We start from the raw sequence: 12,482 nt of genomic DNA, 5'->3' as shown, positions 1-12,482 counted from the left end.
AGTGCTTAGATATACTGATCAGCTGTTCAGGCTGGGCTGGGTAGTTAGGGCAGTAGAGCACTGGCTTTCTGAGATAAAGTTGGTATGTTCGATCCTAGCCCAGTCCAGTGGTACTTGAATTTAATGGTGCTTTTTGAGGACCCAAATTAACAGACAGACCATAGTCAGAGGTATTTATCAAAATTATCTGAAGCTCACTTAAAATTATCAAGTTCAAGCTTTATTCACCCGCCTGGTGGCCATGATTGTTAAGGCATTGGAGTCTAAACTGTCCGACACCGAGGCTAGCCAGTTCGAGTCCTCTCCTTTCCTAGTATCATATATCACGTCATTCATTTCATCTCATTAACTCCTCTCATGAGGTAGACGTCAGGAAGGGCATCCAGTCATAAACACCTACCATGACAGATTCATCTCACCTCATACCCGACCCCGTAGAGAAACGGGACAAGGGTTGGACAAACAACAATAAACATTAGATCACCAAAACAGTACTCTACAAACAATGTTTTTTTTGTTTTTGTTTGTCCAAACCTTGTCTCATTTTGTCTACGGAGTCGGGAATGCGGTGAGATGAATCAGTTTTTATGACCAGATGCCCTTCCTGCCATCAGCCTCATCAGAGGAGTTAACGAGATGAAATGAATGACGCGATATATGATAGTAGGAAGGGAGAGGGTGAAACCCGGTGCTGGCACATAGCCTACTCCTGTCAAATAGCACCAAGGGGTATGCTCAAGGCTCAACGTCCCCATCCGATGGACATCACAATCAACAGCGTCATATGCTCTCACTCCATATGAGCACTGCAGAGAGGTTTGGAATTTAACCCAGGCTTTTGGCATGCAATCTAGTGATTAGAAATTGTATATCACCACCTCCCTTACCCTGGTAGCCATAAATTCTGATGGCCAAAATGATTTCGATCAACAGGACTCGAACCGGCTAACCACAGTGTTAGACCGTGTAGACTTCAACGCTTTAACAATTAATGCCACCAGGCGGGCACAAGTACTTTACAGACAAGTTTAGTAAATTAAAAAAAAAAAGTAAATGTCTAATTTGTTGTTGAAGGTTGTGAGTTTTTATGGAATGACCCTTACCATAACACAAGTTGAGCTGTGCAATGAGTTTATTACCATATTATGTTAATGTTAATAACTAGTAATTCAATTTTTCTCTTCTTTTCAAGAATCTAAGGTATGATAATCAAAGGAAGAAAAAGACACTCAGTCCAGATATATTCTAACTCACCCACCAAGAAATAAGAGTACATCGACAACTGTATCTACTTATTTCTGCCATCGCAGTGGATTGGTCAAAAGAAGAGGAAAGATGGGCAGAAAGAAATGCTTCTGAAGTTTGGGAAAGAAATCATTTGTATGGACAGTACTCATGGGACAAATGCTTGTGACTTCTCACTTACAACATTATTGATGTTAGATGAATACAATGAGAGATTCTCTGTTGCATTCTGTTACTCTAATCAAACAGACTGAAATGTGCTGAAATGTTCTTTTTTTTAAATGTTGTCAAATAATCAATATCTGCAATTGATTTTCCTGTGCAGATACTGATAACTGATAATTAGGCTTCATTCTCTAATGCATGGGTAGAAGTCACGGGCACCCCTTTAAAGAAACTTGTATGCATGTGGCATGTGGATAGGGCTTGGAGAAAGAACATTTCCTCTAAAATTCATGGCAGCCAGGAATTCAAAGTAACTGTGTACAAATACCTAAGGATATTGTTGCAGTGTGAAGATGTAGTTGAATTCCATAGTGAGCTCAACAAATTCCTAGGTGCTTGTGAAAATGATGACACATGTAGAGAGTTTGGTGTGTACTTCGAAAAGGAATATGCTAGTAGGTGTGATCAGTGGGCCTATTGTTACTGATTAGAAATGCACATTAATACTGGTATGCATTTATAGAAGCCTTCCACTAAGTCCTAAAACAAGTGGTAATGAAAGGTCTCTGAGTCAGTAGGATGGATAAGAGCATAAATGCTGTGATGTCAGTGGTAAAGCACAAAGCATTTGATAGGTTGCTAAAAGTAAATAAAGGAAAACTGAGCAAAGCTGTGCAACATATAAGGCAGAGACACAAAAAAGTCCAGAAATGTTTATTGATGATTTGACAGTGGAAAGTTCCACTTCATGTAAGGTTGAAAGCAGGAGGACAGATGAGTTTCATAGCATCAGGAAAGAATGTGTAACAGGTCATTCTGCTGCACATTCATTTGCTCTGAATATATATTCATGAGTAACCATGTACATGATGTGACTATTCTTTGCATTATACAATATGCAAACACATTCATTTGGTTTTGAGGATAGCCCATTGTACTCATCTGTCCTGGAGTTCCTGAGTTCTTCCCTAGGTGCAAATTCATGCCATGTATATTTTATTTCCTTTGTTCATAGTAGTTTATAGTTTACTCAGCATATCTGTAAGTGTATCTTCATTCTCCTGGAGTTAGTCAAGATTATTTTCCAGTTTAGACATGTTTTTTACAGTATTTTCAAACAAGTCATTCAGTATATTTGGCACAATGGCTACGGGCTCCTTTGTTATATTCCTACCAGTGTCATGCTGCGCTCAGATGGCCTTCACTTAAACCGCAGTGGTACATATAAGTTAGGAAATTTGTTTAGAAGGGTTATAGGGAGGTACATTCAGGGAAATAGGGTGCGCTAGACAGCGGTGCTAAGGGAACAGGGAACTGGAAATCAAGTAGGGATGACATAAAACTGTTAGTGCTCAACTGTAGAAGTATTGTAAAGGAAGGAATAGAATTAAGTAATTTAATAGATATATACTTACCAGATATTGTAATAGGAGTTGAATCATGGCTGAGAAATGATATAATGGATGCAGAAATTTTCTCACGGAACTGGGGGGTGTATCGTAGAGATAGGGTAGGAAAGGTAGGAGGGAGAGTATTCATTCTGGTGAAAGAAGAATTTGTAAGCTACGAAAAAGTTAAAGATGACAAGCACGAAATTCTAGGGGTAAGGCTCATTTCTAAAGATAGTAGGCAACTAGATGTCTTTGGAGTGTACAGACCAGGAAAGGGTAGCGCAGATGCTGATTCAGAATTATTTGATAAGATAATAAGCTATGTGGGAAACGATAAGGAAAGGAACGTGATCGTAGCGGGTGATCTCAATTTACCAAATGTCAATTGGGAAGGTAATGTGAACGACAGGAAGCATGACCAACAAATGGCAAATAAGTTAATATGGGAAGGGCACCTGATTCAGAAAGTGATGGAACCAACTAGAGGGAAGAATATTCTGGATGTGGTGCTGGTAAAACCATATGAGCTCTATAGACAAACAGAAGTAATAAATGGTATTAGTGATCACAAAGCTGTTTTTGTGGTAATTAAAAATAAATGTGAAAGAAAGGAAGAGATTAAAATTAGGACTGTTAGGCAGTACCATATGGCTGATAAAACATGCATGAGGGAGTTTTTAATAAGCAACTATGATCGGTGGAAAATGGTAAATAAAAATGTAAACAGACTCTGGGATGGGTTTAAAGCAATTGTTGAGGAATGTGAAAATAGGTTTGTACCTTTAAAGGTGGTAAGGAATGGTAAAGTTCCACTATATTATAACAGGGAAGTAAAGAGACTAAGAAGGAGGTGCAGGTTGGAAAGAAATAGAGTTAGAAATGGCTGTGGAAGTAAGGAGAAATTGACGGAACTTACTAGGAAATTGAATCTAGCAAAGAAGTCAGCTAAGGATAACATGATGGCAAGCATAATTGGTGGCCACACTAATTTTAGTGATAAATGGAAGAGTATGTATAGGTACCTTAAGGCAGAAACAGGTTCCAAGAAGGACATTCCAGGAATAATTAATGAACAAGGGGAGTGTGTAGCCTATGTGAGGATCTTCAAAAGGCAGAAGTATTCAGTCAGCAGTATGTAAAGATTGTTGGTTACAAGGATAATGTCCAGATATAGGAGGTGACTAATACTAAAGAAGTATTAAAATTTACCTATGACAGCAATGACATTTACAGTAAGATACAAAAGTTGAAAACTAGAAAAGCAGCTGGAATTGATAAGGTTTCGGGGGATATACTAAAGACAATGGGTTGGGATATAGTACCATATCTGAAGTACTTGTTTGATTTTTGTTTGCATGAAGGAACTTTACCAAATGAATGGAGAGTTGCTATAGTAGCCCCTGTATATAAAGGAAAGGGTGATAGGCATAAAGCTGAAAATTACAGGCCAGTCAGTTTGACATGCATTGTATGTAAGCTTTGGGAAAGCATTCTTTCTGATTATATAAGACATGTTTGCAAAATTAATAAATGGTTTGACAGAAGGCAGTTTGGGTTTAGGAAAATTATTCCACTGAAGCCCAACTTGTAGGATTCCAGCAAGATATAGCAGATATCCTGGATTCAGGAGGTCAGTTGGACTGTATCATGATTGATCTGTCTAAGGCATTCGATAGGTTGGATCATGGGAGACTACTAGCAAAAATGAGTGCAATTAGACTTGACAAAAGAGTGGCTCTGTTTCTAGAAAATAGAACTCAGAGAATTAGAGTAGGTGAAACTTTATCTGTCCCTGTAAAAATTAAGAGGGGAATTCCTCAAGGCAGTATTATTGGACCTTTATGTTTTCTTATATATATCAATGATATGTGTAAAGAAGTGGAATCAGAGATAAGGCTTTTCACAGATGATGTTATTCTGTACAGAGTAATAAATAAGTTACAAGATTGTGAACAACTGCAAAATGTAATGTTGTGAGATGGACAGTAGGCAATGGTATGATGATAAACGGGGATAAAAGTCAGGTTGTGAGTTTCACAAATAGGAAAAGTCCTCTTAGTTTTAATTACTGCGTTGATGGGGTGAAAGTTCCCTTTGGGGATCACTGTAAATACCTAGGTATAAATATAAGGAAAGTTCTTCATTGGGGAAATCACATATATATGATTGTAAATAAAGGGTACAGATCTCTGCACATGGTTATGAGAGTATTTAGGGGTTGTAGTAAGGATGTAAAGGAGAGAGCATATTTGTCTCTGGTGAGACCTCAACTTGAGTATGGTTCCAGTGTGTGGGACCCTTACCAGGATTACTTGATTCAGGAACTGGAAAAAATCCAAAGAAAAGCAGCCCGATTTGTTCTGGGCAATTTCTGACAAAAGAGTAGTGTTACAAAAATGTTGCAAAGTTTGGGCTGGGAAGACTTGGGAGAAAGGAGACGAGCTGCTCAATTAAATGGTAAGTGGTATGTTCCGAGCTGTCATTGGAGAGATGGCGTGGGAGGACATCAGTAGACGAATAAGTTTGGATGATGTCTTTAAAAGTAGGAAAGATCACAATATGAAGATAAAGTTGGAATTCAAGAGGTCAAATTGGGGCAAATATTCGTTTATAGGAAGGGGAGTTAGGGATTGGAATAACTTACCAAGGGAGATGTTCAATAAATTTCCAATTTCTTTGCAATCATTTAAGAAAAGGCTAGGAAAACAACAGATAGGGAGTCTGCCACCTGGGAGACTGCCCTAAAAGCAGATCAGTAGTGACTGATTGATTGGATTATTTCAGTACAAGCTGCCATGCATTTATTTTTGGAACTAATGAATTTGTCATTGGCAATTATTTTTAATTTTTCGGTGTGTCTTCTACATAATTATTTAATAGCATTGTACCTTTCTTTGCCTTCCAAAATACCCTGCTTAGCTTTAATGTAAAACAGTACCAATGAGTTCTTAGTGGCTGCAAGATTAGGAGTGTATTGTTTTAACATGTTTTCTCATGTACTATTGTATTACTATTTTAATAAATGAATGTACATAAAAATAATGAGTTAACATTTATTGAAAATCCCGACATATTACTGTACTGTAAAATGCAAAATGCACTTGGTGCTTCAATGCTGATAATGATCCTGCAATCATTAAGAGGGGAATTTCTCAAGGCAGTATTATTGGAGCTTAAATAATATGCGTAAAGAACTAGAATCCGAGGTAAGGTTTTTTGCGGATGATGTCATACTGTATAGAGTAATAAATAAGTTACAATATTGTGAACAACTGCAAAAAGACTTCAACAATGTTGCGAGATGGACAGCAGGCAATGATATGATGATAAATGGTGTTAAGTCAGGTTGTGAGTTTCACTAATAGGAAAAGTCCACTCAGTTTTCATTACTGCATAGATGGGGTGAAAGTTCCTCATGGGGATCATTGTAAGTATGTATGTGTTGATATAAGTAAAGATCTTCATTGGGGTAATCACATAAATGTGATTGTAAAAAAAGGGTACCGATTTCTGCACATGGTTGTGAGGGTATTTGGGGGTTGCAGTAAGGATGTAAAGGAGAGGGCATATAAGTCTCTGGTAATATCCCAATTAAAAGTAAGTTTCCAGTGTATGGGACCTTCACCAGGATTACTCAACTCAAGAACTGGAAGAAATCCAAAGAAAAGCAGCTCGATTTCTTCTGGGTGATTTCTGACAGAAGAGAAGCATTACAAAAATGTTGCAGAAGTTTGAGATCACAATATGAAGATAAAGTTGAAATTCAAGAGGACAAACTGGGACAAATATTATTTTATAAAAAGAGGAGTTAGTGATTGGAATAATTTACCATGAGAGATGTTGAATACATTTAAAAATTCTTTGCAATTCTTGAAGAGAAGATGAGTAATCAACAGATAGGTTATCTGCCACCTGGGCAACTGTCCTAAATGCAGATCAGTGGTGACTGATGCGAATGACAGAAAACATGACCGACAAATGAAGGACAGCAGAAAGTGATGGAACAAACAATATAGAGGGAAAAATATTCTAGACATGGTGCTAATAAAACCAAATGAGAACTATAGAAAAATTGAAGTGATCATGAAGATCTTTTCTGTTGTAGTTTAAGTGAGAGAATAGAATGCTGTAAGACTATTAGGCAATATCATAAGGTTGATAAGAGAGACATAGAGGAGTTTAAAAAAATGAATTATGATTACCAGTAATTAAAAATGGTGAATGAAAAAATAAACAGACTATGGGATGGGTTTAATGAAATTGTTGGGGAGTTTGAAAACAGGTATGGTATTTTTCTAAAGTGGTAAGTAATGGTAAAGACCCACTGTATTATAACAGAGGTGCAGGTTAGAAAGAAATAGGAATATATGAGGAAGTAAGGAGAGACTGAAAAAACTAACTAGGAAATTTAATTTAGCAAAAAAGTCAGCTAAGGAAAACATGATGGCAAGCATAATTGACAGCCATATGAATTTTAGTGAGTAATGGACGGGTATGTATAGGTACTTTAAGGCAGACCAAGTTCCAGGATGGACATTCCAGGGAAAATTAATAAACTAGGAGAGTGTATATGTGAGGACTTCCAGAAAGCATAAGAATTCAGCTAGCAATATGCAAAGATAGTTGGATGCAAGATTAATTTCCAGGTTGAGGAGGTGGCTAATACAGGCAAAGTAGTGGAATTTACCTATGATAATAAAGACATTTACAAAAAAAAAGGTACAAAAGCTGAAAGCTAAAAAAAAAAAAAAAGGCAGCTGGCTTCATTAAGAATTCAGGGTAATCAGTAGAAATATGCTGTCATATCTGAAATATTTATTTGTTTACTGTTTGTAAGAAGGAGCTCTAGCCTCACTGTATAAAGGCAAGAGTGATAAACATAAAGCAGATAATTACAGGCCAGTCTGCTTAACATGTGTTGCATATAAGCTCTGCTTTGATAGAAGCCTGTTCACGTTTAGGAAAAGTTATTCCAGTGAGGCTCAACTTGTAGGATTCCAACATGATATAGCAGATAATTTAGATTCAGGTCGAATGGACTATATGTATCCATCCATGGTGGTTGTGGTGGTGGTGATTATTGTTTTAAGAGGAACTGGGCAGCCGTCCTCTATTAACACTAATCAGAGGGAAGAGATCTGACACTTCGAAAAAAGAAGGTAACGGCCAAAGGAAGGTGAGGGCCATGAAGACTGGTAAAGTGAAAGTCACTCTAGACCTCAAAAACCTAATACCACTGGGGTCAGAAAAGAACAAGAAATGACCAAGGGAGATCAGATAGGATGAATGAAAGTGAAGAACTTGGTGTGCAAGTAAAGGGAAGCAATGCCAGGACTCAGCCAAAGTCCCCACGGTCATCAACCTGTGCTTGCAAGTTTAGAGTTCCTGGGCTCCTTTTAGGTGCCTCTTACGGCAGGCAGGGGATGCCATGGGTGTATTCAATTCCCCCCACCCACAGGAGGTATCGATTCAAGGATTTTGAAAGGGTAGATCATTAGAGACTACTGATGAAAATGAGGGCTAATGGACAAAAGAGTGGTTAAATGGGTGGCTCAATTTATAGAAAGAACTCATAGAATTAGAGTAGTTGAACCATTATCTGATCCTGAAATGGTTATCTGAAATCAAAGATGAGGCCTTTTTGCTGGTGATGTTACACTGTATACCGGGTGGTACAGCTGCCCCTATTTTTTCCCGAATATATGCAACCAGCTAGGACGTAAATGCCTCTTAGTCCCATCTTGCGCAACACGTTACAGCAATGTTATGTGCAGTTAACCCGATGTAGACTTCTCCGCACAATGGAAAAACGATACAAGAGGCAGTAAGTGAGGCCCATCTCAAAAACACTGTACCATTTTATGTAGAGCGGTGTCCAATACTCTACTAATTTTTACGAAATGTTACTATACTGTACAAACCATAAACACGCCTATAGCTGTCGGTAGAGAATTGCGCACCTGATTGGTCCAAGAGGCCATTTTCTTTTGATAGAAAGGGCGGTCGTGGTATCATAGAAAACGTGATAGGGTAAGACCAATTACAGACATGTCAATGCACCACCATTTTGTACAGTCTCATCACATCGAAATTGATAGAAACGTGTTTTGCACTGTAGTTTATAATCTGTGGCACGCAAATGCTGTACAGCAGATGTGATAGCTTACGCCATGTAATTACTACCGTTAGAGCGATCAAAAAAGGCATAAAACGGGACCATAAGGCTGTAACTCATCAGTAACTTGTCGAAGCTGGAACTACCGCTCTCCTCGTGAATACAGAGTTACAAGGACGGCGCTTGTACGTTGCAAATAGCTGCGCGGAATTACGTATGGAAGACGTACCTCGATAGGTTACCTGAAGCAGGAAGGGTTCCAACCGTTCTTGAGTCATGCATTTTTTAATGTCATTTCGTATTCGCCTAGGCATCGTTTACGAAGACCTTTCTGAAGTCTCCGATATTCTTCTACGGAAGTTATAATAAACAGGTATCATAAATATCGCCACATACGCACCGATTGTGAATACCACCTGAAACATAACGCTGGACTCATTCAACCAAGTAACGCGTAGAAAATGGTTGCAACTATCTGGGCGTAAGAGAGACGCGATTCTTTAGTTCACTGTGGTGTTTGCACATTCGAGTTCAGAACTTTTAACATCAACGATCAGTATCGAAGCGATAGCCTAGGTAATTCCATTAGTATAGAGCTACGAGACCAATTCTTTGTCGCCTGCAGTGGCTACATGGCACCAATCGCAGCGAGCATACGATATGTTAGCAGGCATTTAGAGTTCGAATCTAGTTACGAGCTTTTCAATTTTATTTTTATATTATACTTGTAAGGCCATTCGTAATAAATATTTAACGTTCTTAAGTCTCAAAAGTAATTTGCCACCTTTACAAAGAAAGCATACATACGAAAGGAATAATAACATGCGACTTCCATATGGCAAACGACTACAGGGAATGAAGCGCAGTGCACGTGTTGTCAACATTCTGACCCACCCATTCAACCAAGCAACTGCGCACGTTCGACTCGAAGACCAACTAACAGCGGTCTACACTTCATGCGTAGGGCACATGAAACAGCATATCGTAATCCTAGCAGCAACGTGTGAGCACGTACTGTACGGTTAGCACGAAAGCAAACATTATGTATTCACGGGATGATTATGTGAATATGGTACTACTTTATGGAGAAGCAAGGCAAAATGCACGGGAAGCCAGACGCTTGTATCAAGAACGATTTCCTGGACGAAGGCTGCCAACTGCAGATACACTTCGACGTGTTGAAAGACGGTTGCGTGCAACGGGGTCATTTCATACATTACCCCCCGTTCGGGATGCTCCAGTGACGTCTGGAAATAACGACGAAGCTGTTCAAAATGCAATTGCATACAACTCGCACACAAGCTCACGGGCCATAGGAAATGAACTGAACATCAGTCATGTATCTGTACTGCGAATATTGCACCGCCATAAATTCCACCCTTTCCATCAACAGCTGCACCAGGAACTTCACGGAGATGACTTTCCAAAACGGATAGAATTTTCGCAATGGATATTACAAAGAGTTGAAGCTGATGAGAATTTCTTAATGGACATTCTCCTTAGTGATGAATCCAGATTTCACAACAACGGAACTGTTAATCGTCACAACTTCCATTACTGGAGCGTTGAAAATCATCACTGGATCAGGTTAGCTAGATTTCAGGTACAATGGGGCGTCAACGTGTGGTGCGGGATACTAGGTGACAAGATAATTGGACCATATTTCTTCGAAGGAAACCTCACGGGACGACGCTATGTAGAGTTTCTTCGTGAGTACCTCCCACTCTTATTGGAGGATGTGCCCCTTATGGCACGGTTACGGATGTGGTTCCAGCAGGATGGAGCTCCCCCACACTGGTCGTTGGCAGTACGGAACCACTTGCATAGGACATATCCTTGACGATGGATTGGACGAGGGGGTCCGGTCACATGGCCGGCTAGATCACCTGACCTTACTCCAGTCGATTTTTTCCTCTGGGGTTATTTAAAGGAAAGAGTCTATGAGCAGAAGCCTGAGAGCCCGAATCATTTACGGCGGCTCATCACGGAAGCCTGCAGGCAGATTCCACCACATATGTTGCAGCAAGCAAGAATGTCCCTTCTCCACCGTGCTCAGATGTGCATTAACGAAGCAGGTGGTCATTTTGAACATTTGCTTCATTAATAGAATGGCCATGCATAAGCCCATCGCACCGCTGTCGGTTCAATCTCGCTTTATTGCACATAGCTCTTTTAAGAGCTCCTATAAAAAACAAACATACCTGAGTCCTGCAATATGAGAACTGATCATGATTTCGATTTGTCGTCAACAACACGACTCTCACGAACATCAACAACGCAATAAAAATATTCGTCGTACACAGGACTCGAACCGCCTACTAACGAACACCGGTACTCTCCTCTAACTTTTAGCAAGCTCGGCTATCACGGGTTGCTGTTAAGCGCTGTTGTGTTGCTGCTACTTCTAGTCATTCACCAATAATATTCTCTGTACAGGACGTTTCTGCGACACATAATTTTCACGATTCTTTACCATCAATCGGTATTTTATCATTATTGCTGATTTGCTTGACACGAATAAACGAATTATGGAAAGCGTTGTAAGAGCAGACATTGTAGTGAGTAGTAAAGGTCAATATTTTTAGGTTCGACTATAATCTGTGGGTTGCATAAAACTGCGTGAATAGGGGCAGCTGTACCACCCGGTATATTAAATAAGCTACAGGTTTGTAAGCATCTACAAAAAGAGATCAACAATGTTGTGAGATGGATAGAAGACAAGGGTATGATGGTAAATGGGATGAAAAGTCTGGTTATAATTTTCACAAAGAGGAAAAGTCCTCTCAGATTTAATTACTCTGTTGATCAGGTGACCGTACCTCATGGGGATCCCGGTCTAGGTCTTAATATAAGCAAAGATCTTCATTCATGAATGAGGTAGTACATGAAGTTTACACATCTCTTCATATGGTTATGAGGGTATTTAAGGGTTGTAGTCAGGAGCTAAACCAGAGGGCATATACAGTAAGTCTCTGGTAAGACCCCCAATCAGAGGATGGTTTTGGTGTGTGAGACACCCACCAGAATTACTTGATACAGAAACTGGAGAAGATCCAAAGGAAAGCAGCATAATTTCTTCTGGTGATTTCCGATAAAGGAGTAGTTATTTTAATATGTTGCAAAGAAAAGATCTGAGAGTAAGGAGACGAGATGCTCTACTAAGCGGGATGCTCTGAGCTGTCAGCGGAGAGATGGCATGTAACAGGCATAACCAGGAGGGGTGGGTTTACTGGGGGTTAGAAATCCCATGGAAATTTTATAAAATAAACCGTAACTGACAATAAACAAGTGAAAGTCGACTTGATGTGTTGGCTCTTTTGAACATTCATAGAGACATAATTATAAAACCAACAGATCTCTGTCTTCTGAGGAGCCTCGAAAATTGGATTTTAGATTGTAAACTGAACATGCCATTTGCTGTAAAACTGCTGAGCTTAATGGTATTGTTTTTTCTGTATTTTAATGTAACATTCTGTAGTGTACTGCAATCTGAATATCAACATAATTAATTTGTATTAATGTCTTTATGATGACACTCAAGCATGCGTGCACCGCACATTCACAAG

Source organism: Anabrus simplex, chromosome 4 (assembly GCF_040414725.1).
Source record: "Anabrus simplex isolate iqAnaSimp1 chromosome 4, ASM4041472v1, whole genome shotgun sequence".
NCBI lineage: Eukaryota > Metazoa > Arthropoda > Insecta > Orthoptera > Tettigoniidae > Anabrus > Anabrus simplex.
This window is presented reverse-complemented; position numbering follows the sequence as displayed.